Source organism: Dermacentor albipictus, chromosome 8 (genome assembly GCF_038994185.2).
Source record: "Dermacentor albipictus isolate Rhodes 1998 colony chromosome 8, USDA_Dalb.pri_finalv2, whole genome shotgun sequence".
In the NCBI taxonomy this organism is placed as follows: Eukaryota; Metazoa; Arthropoda; class Arachnida; order Ixodida; family Ixodidae; genus Dermacentor; species Dermacentor albipictus.
The window spans coordinates 120,644,887-120,659,145 of NC_091828.1; the positions used below are offsets into that span (position 1 = coordinate 120,644,887).

The window sequence follows — 14,259 nt, forward strand, 5'->3', positions numbered from 1 at the left end:
GATGAGGTTCCCCAGATGCAGATATAAACAACGCTAGGAAGACTACAGCTTATTAAGTGCGCATTGGCAACAGTGCCATAGGAACGTTTACGCAATAAATAGGACACGAAGAATCATAAAATAAATTATAACCTAGTGACACTGTGAGATTCTGTCCCATTGCATACAATAAATGGTTATAATGAAAAGATGTTTTCTAGTGGTTCCAGTGGATACACAAGAATGCTCATTTCGCTGAGTGTACGTTTTACGAATACGCAGTATCGTATTGAATGCAAACAATTTTCTTCAACTTCGACAAAATGATCGCCGCATGAGGGCATTTGTGATGGTGGCCGCTCTTTGAATGTTATGAGCTTTATGCACTGTCTCTAGACACATGTATTTTAAAACCCGGGCTCTCTTTCTATGTGTATTCTGTAGACCTCTAAATATTGATTGGACATCGTCTACAGATAACCGTCCACGAGAAGAAGAAGGCGATAAGTCCAAGTGCCGTATATGGACAGTCTGAAGGTTCGAATATGTAAATGCGTCTTTCTACGAATTGTCTAGAATAAGCTTTTGTGGAACAGCTTGGCTTCGAAAGAAAATGAAGGCTTCAAAAACATTGTAGTGAAGCAAAACTAGCGCGCAGAAATTCTGTTTTGCCTTTATGTGTGATCCGTGACCTTCTCGTAGTGGGAATGCATTTACCACCCACGGCTCTGAACATGTGCGTAACAGGTGGCTGTTGAATATAATATCAAGAGACTCAGCACTGCGACTGCGTGACATTTAAATGGGGCAGTAAAGACGCTGTGTGCTGCGTGCTGAAATATATTGTGCCGCCGCATACGCGGTTATAAATGATGGAAGGGACCCGTTCTCGTAAGGGTCATAACCGCTATCTATCTATCTATCTATCTATCTATACATCTATACATCTATACATCTATACATCTATACATCTATACATCTATACATCTATACATCTATACATCTATACATCTATACATCTAATCTATCTATCTATCTATCTATCTATCTATCTATCTATCTATCTATCTATCTATCTATCTATCTATCTATCTATCTATCTATCTATCTATCTATCTATCTATCTATCTATCTATCTATCTATCTATCTATCTATCTATCTATCTATCTATCTATCTATCTATCTATCTATCTATCTATCTATCTATCTATCTATCTATCTATCTATCTATCTATCTATCTATCTATCTATCTATCTATCTATCTATCTATCTATCTATCTGTCTGTCTGTCTGTCTGTCTGTCTGTCTGTCTGTCTGTCTGTCTGTCTGTCTGTCTGTCTGTCTGTCTGTCTGTCTGTCTGTCTGTCTGTCTGTCTGTCTATCTATCTATCTATCTATCTATCTATCTATCTATCTATCTATCTATCTATCTATCTATCTATCTATCTATCTATCTATCTATCTATCTATCTATCTGTCTGTCTGTCTGTCTGTCTATCTATCTATCTATCTATCTATCTATCTATCTATCTATCTATCTATCTATCTATCTATCTATCTATCTATCTATCTATCTATCTATCTATCTATCTATCTATCTATCTATCTATCTATCTATCTATCTATCTAACCCCATCCCACCACAGCGTACCACACCTCACCACGCCATACTGTGCATTGGTCCATATGAACGCTGTCCAGCTAGAAGAAAATCACCTGTGGCGCCCCCTCTCGAGGCCTGCATTTTCAGTGATTCGAAAATCGCTATAAAGTCTTTTGATAAGTGCTACGTAGCTGGAGTTGCAGCTAAACTTTTTGAAAACATTGGGATTATGAGAACTGAAATCCAATGGTTTCCTGAGCATATGAGGAAAGTGGACGATACTCGGGTAAACCTCAATGAAGTTGCTCATGACTTGGAACGAGGACTTGCTAACCGTGACAGTCACAACCAAACCGTTCACCATCAAGCCAGGGAATCTAGATATCATTTAATAACTTACAATGACATAACCAAACATTACTATTTAAGACGCAGGCAATTCCCATTGCCACATTCAAAACTGAACACGGCTCAGGCAGTCTATATATATATCCAGAGAGGGAGATTAAAATGGAATGCAATGATTGGTATGGCATCATTGGAATCAGACATATGCTGACGGAGTGTCCCGCAACTCTTCCCAACCTCGTTGAAGAATGGGCATAGTGGGAAAAAAGGATTCGAAGGCCATTGTTTCAAGATCAACTAAAGTCCGTCCAGAAGGCCCGTGATGTCGCCTGACAGCGCCAACGTGGGAGCGTACCGCCTTGGCTAAAAAGTTGAGCCTCCGGACCTCACTACAGTAAAAGTTTTCACACACACACACACACACACACACACACACACACACACACACACACACACACACACACACACACACACACACACACACACACACACACACACGCACGCACGCACGCACGCACGCACGCACGCACACACACACACACACACACACACACACACACGCACGCACGCACGCACGCACGCACGCACGCACGCACGCACGCACGCACGCACGCACGCACGCACGCACGCGCGCACGCACGCACGCACGCACGCACGCGCGCACGCGCACACGCACACGCACACGCACGCACGCACGCACACGCACACGCACACGCACACGCACACGCACAGCTCTCGAAGAGACACAAAACCCGTGCCGCGGAACTCACGGACCGCTGACATTCAAAAGAGCAGAGGCTATTGTGTCTCTGCGCCAAGAGATCACAATGAAGTGCATGGTGCCCTGTATCTGCCTTTTGAACGTCGCTATTGGAAATGACTAATAAAACTTCAGCGTACTAGAAGTTACAACTTGAGTGATATTGTAGGAAGAACATTAGGGAGAACTCAGAAGCTATATTTTTTCCAACTTGTCTACACAGCAACTAGCCTTTGTAATGCGGTCCTGTACAAAGGGTTGAGGGCCAGAGACGGCATTTTCGTAAGTTTCGACTGGTTGTCCGGGCAATCTCACTTTGTTCTCGCAACTTGCCCGGATAACGCCTCTGGGTTTTGGCTCAGGGTCACTCGAAGGTCGCCGATAACGGGAACTAAAAGCATTTTATGCTTAACCTTTCAATGAGGATATATCTGTACGAAGCGTGTGGCAAATGTGCCAGTGATTCAGTCACTAAGGGAGGAGGGGCGCGGGCGGGAGTCGAGGAAGCAGTCAGAGTGCACGTTACTTCATCAAGGATCCGCAAGCCTTTTACCACCCCAGGTCATCAAAGTGTTAAAGGGCCAAATAACCGCTCAGAACATGAGTCGAGAGAACCTCGCTCATGGGATGATACCCTATCGTAGTGGCTAGAACGAGCCATGTTTTTCTGATTACAGGTGGATTTATATTTCAATTCATCACTAAAAGTAGCAAAACTTGACCTTTGGCGCCCCGGGCGGGAAAAGCATAAAGCTGCATAAGAGGTCCATCACGTGACCATCTACTAGTGTACTCGGTTCCTGGTCTTTTACTTAGTATGGAAATCCAGTATACCTTTTATTATTATAAGGTTTTCCTGACTTACAATCTGCAGATAAGCCTTCGTTTGTAGTGAGCAGAAAAGTGGCGCTATCTTTGCCTTCTTTTCGATGAGTTGGCTTGGCTCGTCTATCGACAGAACGACTACGACGGGGAACAGCCAGCCATGACGTAAGTTGTGCTCGGGGAAAAAAGCGGTATAAATATAAGAAATGTCTGCACAGCAGCACGAACTTACTGCACCAGCTTTATATTCTCAAAAGTGGTTGAAAAGGTCAGAATGTAGGTGTTTAACCACAATTACACTCACTCTTGTGAAAGCAGAACGATGGGCGGCTTTCACAATTCCCGAGGCGGGCTATCGACATCGCTCACACTTCTCAGCGTTGCTGGAGGAGGGACTCTTACTTTTTTAGATATTGTTCAGATCGAAAAATTCTGCTTACTAAATATTCACGCACTTTTGGAAGTAACCGCTGCAGATGTAAACACTACCGAGTGTGAGCTTTGCGTTGCTCCATAAAAGCTAAGTGCTTAAAAATCTGTTTTCGGTCCCTTTAATAACATACACCCTTGCCTTGGGATCCAAGCCCATATCTTGGGATAAGGGCCGTGCACTTCGATGGCACATGTAGCATGCACTGGGACATTTAGTGCCACGCACATGCCGGAGAGATGCTGCATATTTAACATTTTCGAATATTTCCGGATGCCGAGCTTTTCTAATGCGATAGAAATTATATGGACAGTCTAGGCCCATTTCCGCCGTCGCCGGCGTACCTTGCCGAGTAAAATGCAAGGGCGAGGAGAATTAGCGGCCCGCACGTCTTATGTCGGCGGTCACGTGAGCCGAGAGCGTTGATAGGTTGATGCGCGTCACGTGACCGAGTTCGCGCTGCCCCATGGCCGCGCTAGATGAGAAGTCCCCTAGACCGACTGCGGCTGCCCCGTGCCCCATGTTGGAGGTCATCCGCTGCGCGAGCCGGGGCGAAGGGTGCGAATGCAGGGGCAGGCCGAGACGCTTTACGCGCACTGTCCTCCCGCTTGCAGAGGGTGGGAGGTACCGTAACCTGAGTTTCGGAGGCGCGGCACAGTTGTAAAGATGAAGGGAGTGGTAGCGTGGAACGTTCGCTTTGAGAAAAGCACTGGCGCTCCCCACTGCCGGTGCTCCTCGACGTGCCAGTGCTGCGACAGCGAGTGCTCTAATGTTATATCCGTATGCTTGTCTTTGGGTGCATGGGCGTGATTAAATTACCAAGCGATTGTTTGCTGCAATCGATGCGGCCTACGAAACAAAGAACCTCGTTTCGTGTATTTTTCTAATACTTAATGCTTCGCCTTTCGGACGGAACTGCAACGTTTTTCCACTCTAGGTGCTGGAGAGGCAAAAAAAAAAAAACTTTATTTCGTCAGGTGGGAGGGGGGGGATTTATTCATGGTGTCGTTAGGCGAGCCATATGCCTGTCAGGCGGTGCTCGGCGCCGACCTCTTCGGATCACTAGACGGCCCGTCGTTGGACGTCCAGGCGAGACCTGATCCGAAATGTTTGAAAATGAACATGTGTGGTGCGAAGAGGACAATTGAACTTGAAGTACAACAAGTGTCTCGTCATAGCCTTATTGCTGCAAATGATGAGAGACGATTAAATAGCTGTCATCAGCAGAAGCGTAAGAGTTTTTTTGTGAATGCGGGCCCAAAACTCTTCGCATATCGTGTTGTTGACTGTGGGCGTTGAGAACAATTTGAACGCCGCAAATACATCGTACTAACGTGGATGCCGGGTATCACAGACAATGCGTCCTTAGCTCGACCTTGTCAGACAATTTATTTAACTTTCAGGCGATGAAATTTTGAGCGCGATGAAAAAGGTTTAGTGTTTTTCGCGCGCTAAATAGGTCACCTACGGAGGCGGTTGAAGGAAGGTAAAATCAGTGGCGAGAGAATAAAGTGGGACGCCACATGGTGGCCCTGGGAATGCAGAAGCGGGTTCGTGGGGCTCTGCGCTAGAAGGGGGGGGGGGAATCGTGGACGGGATCCTTGTCTGCCTTGTTTCTGCCAGAGCCAATGCCGTCTGTTAACAGTGCGCCCTTGAATGCGTGCAATATTGCCGACTGGGGGAGATTTTCTGACCGTAAGGTGCGACAGTAACGCAAGCAGGAGCCCCCTCCCCCACTTCCCCCTTCTCGCAGAAGAAAGAAAGAAAGATCACATGATGCTCTTTTACAGTGAAAAAAAAAAAAACGGGACGAAAGCGGCGCTGCAGGTGAGAGCACTGACTGTAACTCTTTCACTTCGACAGTGGTTGAAAGCTAGAAGTTCGGTGTGCTGTGCCCGTCCTTTCTGTCTATGGCGTTTTGCTGCCTAGCACGAGATAGCGGGTTAGAATCGCGGCCGCGGCGTTCCGATGGGCGGCAGAATGAAATAATGCTCGAGGTACCCATGCCCTCGGTATGGTATGGGATGATGAACTTTATTCAGGTCCTGAAGATCAACCCTTAGGTTGACGCAGGCGGCTCCCACATCGGGGTAGTAAGGTTTAACCTTACCGCCGTATCGTGGGCGTTCTGGACGGCCTGTACTTGATCGAAAAAAACTCCACTGTGAAGGACTCGTCGCCAGCAGTCTCTTTCCTTGTCACAGTCTGTGAAAGACAGAAGGCACTGCCAAAGCATATGATCCAGAGTAATGATGCCATTACACTTATCGCAATTGAATGACACAATTCTTTCAAGATATAGCTTGTTAATAAAGTTTAGACTCGGATAAGTTCTTGTGTGTAACAATCTCAGAGTCACCGCTTGAGCAATATTGAGCTCAAGCACAATGGGGGCGCGTCATTGAAACCGAGGTGGTCAAAGCTAACCTGTAGCCTCTGCGACTACGGTCTCCATCATAAACCACTGTGCCGTTTGGATACACGTAAAACCCACGGAATAAATTAAGTAAATAATAAAAAAGAACAATATGCGGATTCCCGACACGATGTGGGAATCGGTTTACACTAAGCTGTCATCGGTGTTGGCGAGGGACGCCGTTCTTGTTAAGGAGGACCATTTGCATATACAGAGCGCACGAGCGAGTTGCACACATCTTCGCCGGGAAACGCCTCTCTCGAAGACGATGACGTGACAACGATAGAATTACAACGAAGGAATGGCGACGATGACGTTATCGTGTGCTCTATATTTGCAATTCGCCGCTGAACAAAAGCAGCACTTCTCGGAAACACAAACGAAATTTTCGCCTGAACCGATTCTCTCAGCAGGTGGGAGCCACATATTTATTTATTCATTTATTTATGTTGCCCTCAAGGCCATAGGACATAAAAGAGGGGGGTGGTTACGAAGCAACATGAAAAAGAACAATTACAGCAATACATTAATGTATGACAAAGAAAGGCTCCGAACTATGCAATATACAAAAAATATTCAATATTAGCTGTATTTAGGCATCAAGTACAAAGCAAAAGCACAAAAGTATAAATGGGAAACACTTGTAACGCGATATAGGTAAATTATAAATAGTTATGTGATTTATTTCAGCGAAATTCGTTATTGATATTCTTACGTTGCAGAAGTCACATATGAAGATGTATTTACAACACTTCCAAGATAGAGAACGATGCATAAACAAGATGGCTGTCGAGACCGATTCCACTTCTACACGTCAAATCGTCTTCTGACTAGCGCCAATATTTGATGCGCCATAACATTGTTCTTTATTCTTGCTCTACATGTGTTTGCGAGGACACAACCGACAATGCTCCACAGAATGACGGCCACCTTCTGTACGAGGCTGTGGTCGAGCAGGAGATACCACACGTCCTGCAGTGGCATCAACACAACGGACAAACCACGTCGTTGCATTGAATTTCGCATGCAAGAGCATGCTAATCAATTAGAAACCGGCCGCACTTTGGTGATCTTGCGCACGCACGTGTGTATGTATGTATGTATGTATGTATGTATGTATGTATGTATGTATGTATGTATGTATGTATGTATGTATGTATGTATGTATGTATGTATGTATGTATGTATGTATGTATGTATGTATGTATGTATGTATGTATGTATGTATGTATGTATGTATGTATGTATGTATGTATGTATGTATGTATGTATGTATGTATGTATGTATGTATGTATGTATGTATGTATGTATGTATGTATGCATGCATGCATGCATGCATGTATGCATGCATGCATGCATGTATGTATGTATGTATGTATGTATGTATGTATGTATGTATGTATGTATGTATGTATGTATGTATGTATGTATGTATGTATGTATGTATGTATGTATGTATGTATGTATGTATGTATGTATGTATGTATGTATGTATGTATGTATGTATACAGAGAAGCTCGAAGCAAGAAGCGATGGAACGAAAAATGCTAGGCGTAACGTTAAGAGAGGAAGCGGCGTGCCTGGATAGCAGACATTCTAGTTGACATTAAGAGAAAAAAAAGATGGAGTTGGACAGAGCCACGTAATACGCAGGGCAGAAGACCTGCGGACCATTAGAGTCACATAACGGATGCCAGGGAAGGGAAGCAAAACGGAGGACGGCAGAAAATGAGGTGCGTTGATGAAATGAGAAAACTTGCAGAGGCGCAAGTCGGAATCGGCTAGCGCGAGACAAGGGCAATTGGAGATTGCCGAAAGAGAGGCCTTATCCTGCAGTGGACATAAGGATAGATATTCTAAAATACGACTAAAAAGGAAAAGCTCGCGTCGCTCTGTGGGCTTTAGCACAGCGTCACACAGATCCAATGTTACTCGCTCTCTATGCACATGTTTGTTTTTTAATTAATAAACTCCTCTTTCTCCCCGCTGCACGAGCGTATGTCCCAATTGCGGCTGCGCGCGATGACGGGTTGCGTTTCCAAGGCTTCGTAGGCCAGGGTCGCCAAGTGAGAGCTTAAAGGGCTCAGTACACTTGCGCCGCGGCTCAGTCTCGGTCCACTTGTCACATCCGGCACTCATGGCAAGAACGAGGGCTTTGCTACCGGGCCTCCTGCTTTTGCTGGCCTTCGTGGCTGCCGCCTCAGGTACAGAAGGATTCGTTGATCGACGCGTGGATCTTAAGAACAGGCTTCAGATCGCGGGGCCAACTCCGATTTACCCCGCTCAAGTATGTGTAAAACGCAGAAATACTCCGACCCATTTTAACAATAATACTCTAACCGATTTAACAAAACGGAGATGACCACTTGACCGATTTTAACAAAATTTCCCGCATTTAAAGTAGATGTCAACCTATACAAGTATTGAGAAGATAAATTTTGATTGAGGACCTCGAGTTATTTTGTAAATGTTACTGAGTATCGGTAAGATTCGAAATAATTTAATGAATTCTGGTTTTTACGTGCCGAAACCACGATTTGATTATGAAGCACGCCGTAGTGGGGCGGTTCGGGATTAATTTTGACCAGCAGAGGATCTTTATTGTGCACCAAAGACACGGACGTTTCTGCATTTAGCTCCCATCGAAATGCGGCCGCTGTAGCCGGGATTTCATCCCGTGACCTCGTGCTCAGCAGCGTAACACCATAGCCGCGGGGTCAGCGTGGCGGGTTCAAAATAATTGAAGCATAAAGCTTACATATCGGTAACTAGGCGCCACAAGCAGATATCGCAGTTCTGAAACTATATCTGTTAGAGTATTTAAATCGGAAAAGTTAAATTCATGAAGTTTGTTAACAGCAAATGCCAAATTGTTAGAACAGTTATGAAGGCTTTGCCAGTTTCCGATTCACAAATTAGCGCTGTATTTCGGAGCGGTGTGTGCGACATCAAATTTACATATGCTTAGATTTGCGAAGTTTACAGAATTGTGATATCATTGTTCATTGCTGAGTTAGAATTCCGTACCTGACGCTAAGCTTCTTTCGAAGCGTTGTAATTCTCAAGAATTTTCCTAAATACACTATCGAAATAACGTGAAAAATCCACTCTAAATTTGCTAGATTTATACAAGAATTGTAAGTGCAACAAATTTAATCAAAATCGATGCTGTGGTAGCCGAGAAGAACGACTTTATTGCAGCAAATGTTATTGAAACTTGCAAAGTTCAATGTTTGATTCCTTTTGAATACGCGAACACTGTAGTAGATTTTTACCGATAGAAAATTACTTTTTCCGGCTTGCCAAGCCTCGCTGCTTTGACATATATATAGGTACAAAGGTAATTTACTGATCCAGAAGAAATCATTTTTCTCTTTAGTGTCCCTTTAAAGAAGAACTGTATTTCTTTAAGTTCCTTGAAGCCCTCTCTTCAGAGAAAAAAAAAAGGGCCTTGAGGCCAGTGTTACCACAGGTAACAGAACATTTTACTAATTTTTTGTATGACTAAAAACCAGTAGAAAACTAACTGCTTGATGCGGGCAAACGAAGTATATTAAGATAAGTTATAATTGCTGATACGGATGGAGTGCTTCCTTTTAGTTGTATAATGTGCTTTATGCGAAGCAGTTATAAAATTTAACGACCTCTGAAATGTATGGCGTTTTGTGTGGTTCGAAAAAAAAAGAAAGAAAGCAGCACTCAGCGGATTTTCAACTGCAACAACATAAATGGACGCCTTGCTCCGACCTTCAAACAAATTCTGGAGGGGCCTCAGATGACAACGTTTCGTACCTGAAGCCTGAAGTGTTCAGTGTGTCCTGGAGTCAAAAGCAATAAAAAAATAGGACACACATCGCTTGTTGCTGGCGTGCAGTAAAGGTCGATCACGCATTACCAGTTATCTTTTGAAAATGTAGATTTCGAAGTGGTAGAAAAAGTGGAAAAGGTGAGAAAAGTAGCTGACTTTGCTGTCGTTCGCTGAGAAACGCAAAGAAAAGCAGTAGGTTTCGAACCTTGATCATCGATTCACTGAAAATTAGGAAAAAAGAAGTCGGAAGGTGATTCAACCTCTATTGTTGATGTCGATGAAAATGTTTTCCTGACCGAGGGATCTGGGGGTGGAATGGGGTGCATGGACCATATGAATGAGAATTCATTATGAGAGGCCGGGCCCTCAGTGTCTTAAAGGACGGTATCTTTGTCTCAAACTGGTAGCTTCTACGAGGAAGGAATCCAAGAAGGCTTTCCTTACCACCGGTATCATTGCAAGGCGTTATCACTACCATGCGTTAGTATGGTGGTATCACCTGTACCCCTGTTGCCAGCATCCATACCACCGGTACTAGGGTGCCACCAGTACAACCGGTACCGCATGGTGGTAACCGCAGTGCTGGCCCACATTTGAAGACTGGACAAGCCCACGGGAACTGCTTTCGACTGCGCTACCTTAAATTTCGGCAACATGTTTAGGCTCAACTGTCCCCGGTCGAAACACACAAACCCGATACGGAAAGGTGGGGATAACTCGCCAAGAAAGACATTATTTGTCCTTAAAAAACTTAGCAGACCTGTTGATAAATCAGCAGCTACGGCACCACCACCACCACCACCACCACACCATCATCATCATCATCATCACGGTTACGCCCCCTGCAGGGTAAAGGCCTCCAACTTCTCCCATACTTCTCCAACTACCCCGGTCATGTACTAATTGTGGCCATGTTGTCCCTGCAAACTTCTTAATCTCATTCACCCACCTAATTTCCGCCGCCCCCTGCTACGCTTTCCTTCTCTTGGAATCCAGTCCGTAACCGTTAATGACCATCGGTTATCTTCCCTCCTCATTACATGCCCTGCCCCATTTCTTTTTCTTGATTTCAACTAAGATGTCATTAACTCGCGTTTGTTCCCTCACCCAATCTGCTCTTTTCTTATCCCTTAACGTTACACCCATCATTCTTCTTTCCATTGCTCGTTGCGTCGTCCTCAATTTAAGTAGAACCCTTAGAAGTTGCTACGGAAACACTGATAGACATTTAGGCATGGTGCCTTTTTTTTAGGAAGGAGGCGGAGAATGATGTTAATGTTGATTGCAGGCGCATCTGGCGTTGCGGGAATGGCCAGCATGCAATTGCTCCAATCAAGCGCCGGCTTTAGGTACAGATTACGAAACCTTAACGTGTATACCAGTATGTCGTTCAGTTTGTCCTCATAAACCCGCCGCATGAGAGGGATAAGAAAAAAAAACGACGCGCGCGGCACTGTGGAACAGGACGCAAGCCTGTCGCTTGTGAACCACCTAACGTAGAATCTGGTAACAGAGCGAATACACGTCGCACATTCGTGCGACGTGCAGCAGGCGTTCTGATTAGCTTATTTCTGTTGCCACCACAATTTATCCGATTTACTTCTCGCAGGTGGCCAGGAAACAAAGGGCCCTAAGCCAACACCAGACAAGGGTCCAGGTAAGTCGAACATGTTGATAGTTGTTTCCCACTCGCGATTATTACGTGACCTACTTTAAAAAATTTAAATGCATGAAAAATGCTCCAAGAATCGATTATTGATACCAGGTATTGTTCCTTGTTTCTTATATTCTTGAGTGTCGTGTTTGAATATACATGCAATATATGAATATGTAGTAACTTAAGATTTGGAAAGAATTCTGAAATATAGGAGACGTAAGCCTCAAGGATCATGATCGTTCCACTCGTTTTGTACACTGGCTATCCTCGTATTCAATCATATAAATTACTGATCGTTTGTGCATGCACCCGGGAACACATACCTTGCCTTCTTGCAGGTGGCCAGGTGACAAAGGGCCCTAAACCAACACCAGACAAGGGTCCGGGTAAGTCGAACATGTTGATAGTAGTTTTACGCTCGCGATTATTACGTGACCTACTTTAAAAATACAGATTCAAGAAAAATGCTCCAAGTATTAGTTATCTATACTAGGTCTTGTTTCTTGTATTGTCTTGTGTATTGTTTGAATTTACATGCTATACAAAATAATGTAGTAGCTTAAGATTTCGAAAGAATTCTGAAATATAGGAGACGTAAGCCTCAAGGACCGTGATCCTTCCACTCGTTTTGTACACTGGCTATCCTCATATTCAGGCATATAGGTTACTGATCGTTTGTGCATGCACCCGGGAACACCTATCTTGCCTTGTCGCAGGTGGCCAGGAAACAAAGGGCCCTAAGCCAACACCAGACAAGGGTCCAGGTAAGTCGAACATGTTGATAGTTGTTTCCCGCTCGCGATTATTACGTGACCTATTTTAAAAAATTTAAATGCATGAAAAATGCTCCAAGAATCGATTACTGATACTAGGCATTGTTCCTTGTTTCTTATATTCTCGAGTGTCTTGTTTTAATATACATGCAATACAAGAATATGTAGTAACTTAAGATTTGGAAAGAATTCTGAAATATAGGAAACGTAAGCCTCAAAGATCGTGATCGTTCCACTCGTTTTGTACACTGGCTATCCTCGTATTCAATCATATAGATTACTGATCGTTTGTGCATGCACCCGGGAACACATACCTTGCCTTCTTGCAGGTGGCCAGGTGACAAAGGGCCCTAAGCCAACACCAGACAAGGGTCCAGGTAAGTCGAACATGTTGATAGTAGTTTCACGCTCGCGATTATTACGTGACCTACTTTAAAAATACAGATTCAAGAAAAATGCTCCAAGTATTAGTTATCTATACTAGGTCTTGTTTCTTGTATTGTCTTGTGTATTGTTTGAATTTACATGCTATACAAAATAATGTAGTAGCTTAAGATTTCGAAAGAATTCTGAAATATAGGAGACGTAAGCCTCAAGGATCGTGATCCTTCCACTCGTTTTGTACACTGGCTATCCTCATATTCAGGCATATAGGTTACTGATCGTTTGTGCATGCACCCGGGAACACCTATCTTGCCTTCTCGCAGGTGGCCAGGAAACAAAGGGCCCTAAGCCAACACCAGACAAGGGTCCAGGTAAGTCGAACATGTTGATAGTTGTTTCCCGCTCGCGATTATTACGTGACCTATTTTAAAAAATTTAAATGCATGAAAAATGCTCCAAGAATCGATTATTGATACTAGGCATTGTTCCTTGTTTCTTATATTCTCGAGTGTCTTGTTTTAATATACATGCAATACAAGAATATGTAGTAACTTAAGATTTGGAAAGAATTCTGAAATATAGGAAACGTAAGCCTCAAAGATCGTGATCGTTCCACTCGTTTTGTACACTGGCTATCCTCGTATTCAATCATATAGATTACTGATCGTTTGTGCATGCACCCGGGAACACATACCTTGCCTTCTTGCAGGTGGCCAGGTGACAAAGGGCCCTAAGCCAACACCAGACAAGGGTCCAGGTAAGTCGAACATGTTGATAGTAGTTTCACGCTCGCGATTATTACGTGAACTACTTTAAAAATACAGATTCAAGAAAAATGCTCCAAGTATTAGTTATCTATACTAGGTCTTGTTTCTTGTATTGTCTTGTGTATTGTTTGAATTTACATGCTATACAAAATAATGTAGTAGCTTAAGATTTCGAAAGAATTCTGAAATATAGGAGACGTAAGCCTCAAGGATCGTGATCCTTCCACTCGTTTTGTACACTGGCTATCCTCATATTCAGGCATATAGGATACTGATCGTTTGTGCATGCACCCGGGAACACCTATCTTGCCTTCTCGCAGGTGGCCAGGTGACAAAGGGCCCTAAACCAACACCAGACAAGGGTCCGGGTAAGTCGAACATGTTGATAGTTGTTTCACGCTCGCTATTTTTACGTGACCTACATTAAAAATATAAATGCATGAAAAATGCTCCAAGAATCGGTTATTGATACTAGGTGTTGTTCCTTGTTTCTTATATTCTCGAGT

General features: G+C 43.8%; 1 protein-coding gene across 1 annotated transcript in view; it reads right to left on the reverse strand.

Annotated features, from left to right (window-relative positions):
- The window catches only part of LOC139049115 (carbohydrate sulfotransferase 8-like), a 142,575-nt gene that overhangs the window by 83,425 nt on the left and 44,891 nt on the right, over window positions 1-14,259 (reverse strand). The gene's annotated exons all lie outside the window — the stretch shown is intronic.